We start from the raw sequence: 1,691 nt of genomic DNA, 5'->3' as shown, positions 1-1,691 counted from the left end.
CCTGTTTAATCCTCTGTGGAAGAGCATCTCTGTCCCATCACCTCTGTCCTGTCATCCCTGTCACCATCATCCATGCCACCGTCATCTCTGTCCCATCACCTCTGTCCTGTCATCCCTGTCACCATCATCCATGCCATCATCATCCCTGCCACCATCACATCCCTGTCCCATCACCTCTGTCCCACCACCTCTGTCCCCTCATCTCCAGCCAGGAGGGAAATCAGAGCCATCCCAGGGGCACGCACCTATCAGTTTAACCCCATTAAACAACACCCCAAAGATTTTCCCTGCTCTGGAGCCCGGGATTTATTAATGATGGGGAAAACACCTGGAAAAATCCATGTAGGAGGACAAGAGCCTGCCCTAGGCGAGGGCAGATGCAGGGGGAGAGCAGCAGCTCTGGATCCAGGACGAGCAGGAAAATCCCAGCTCCCGGCTGTTCCCAGGTGCCCGGGAAGGACCTGGAGGCTCCGAAGGGAAGGGCCATCTGTCACGGCTGTCACGTGCCCAGAGGGACAGCTGAGGCTGCTGAGCTCAGCCTCCAGCTCCTGCTTTCCTTTATGGGGCTGCAGGGGAAAAAAAGGGGGGAAAAACCCCAGGAAAGCAGCTGGCCTCCAGCAGATTTTTGGGGTTTTATAGGATCCAGCCTGGAGCTCTTGATGTTTTCTCTTCCCTTGTCAGCAATAGCATTTTTCTAGGGATTTTTTTGCCTGCCCTGTACCTCTACTTCGCAATGGATTGCTCCCCATCCTCACTCCACCTGTGTTTTCCAAGCCAGTGCCTCTCACTCCTGCCTGCTTTCCTTTCTGGGATCAGAGCAGCACTGGAGCATCACTCCAACAGCCTGGGCTGATTCTGCCCTCTAAGCTCCTTCTCTAAAGGAGGCTCCTGGGCTTTTCCAGAAGCACTGGGAAGCAGCAGGGACAGGGATAAAGGTGCTTCTTGCTGGCAGCCACCTCTGGAATTTGCTGCTCCTGTCACACTGGGAGGATCCCAGATCTTCTCTCCTCAATTATCTCTGCACCCAAAGGTGTCCCTCTCATCCCATCAGTGTTCCAGGGGCAGGTGCACTGTGCTTTCCCAAAACCTTGATCCAGCATTTCCTGCTGCCGTGATTTCCCCAGGATCGCCGGCATCCCCCTGCTCTGGTGAGCACCAGCACCGTGCTCTTCCCACAATCACAGAATCATGGAATGCCTTGGGTTGGAAGGGACCTTAAAGGTCACCTCGCTCCACGCCCTGCCATGGGCAGGGACAGCAGCATGGGGGGATTCTCCCTCTCCACTCAGGTGAGATCCCAGTGGGAACACTGGGGCACAGCACAGCAGGGACCTGGAGCTGCTGGAGAGAGCCCAGAGGAGGCCATGGGGATGCTGCAAGGGCTGGAGCCAGGCTGGGAGAGCTGGGGGTGCTCACCTGGAGAGGAGAAGGCTCCAGGGAGAGCTCAGAGCCCCTTGCAGGGTCTGAAGGGGCTCCAGGAGAGCTGCAGAGGGACTGGGGACAAGGGATGGAGGGACAGGACACAGGGAATGGCTTCCACTGCCAGAGGGCAGGGCTAGATGGGATATTGGGCAGGGATTGTTGCCTGGCAGGGTGGGGAGGGGCTGGCTGGCATTCCCAGCGCAGTTACCCCGGCATCCCGGGATTCGGGCAGGGGCCGGGATTTCCCCGCCCGTCCCCTCAGGCCGGCC

The sequence above is a fragment of the Geospiza fortis genome, unplaced genomic scaffold, assembly GCF_000277835.1.
Source record: "Geospiza fortis unplaced genomic scaffold, GeoFor_1.0 scaffold31, whole genome shotgun sequence".
NCBI classification, from domain to species: Eukaryota; Metazoa; Chordata; class Aves; order Passeriformes; family Thraupidae; genus Geospiza; species Geospiza fortis.
The sequence above is the reverse complement of the archived record's forward strand: the minus strand, read 5'-3'. Positions refer to the sequence as shown.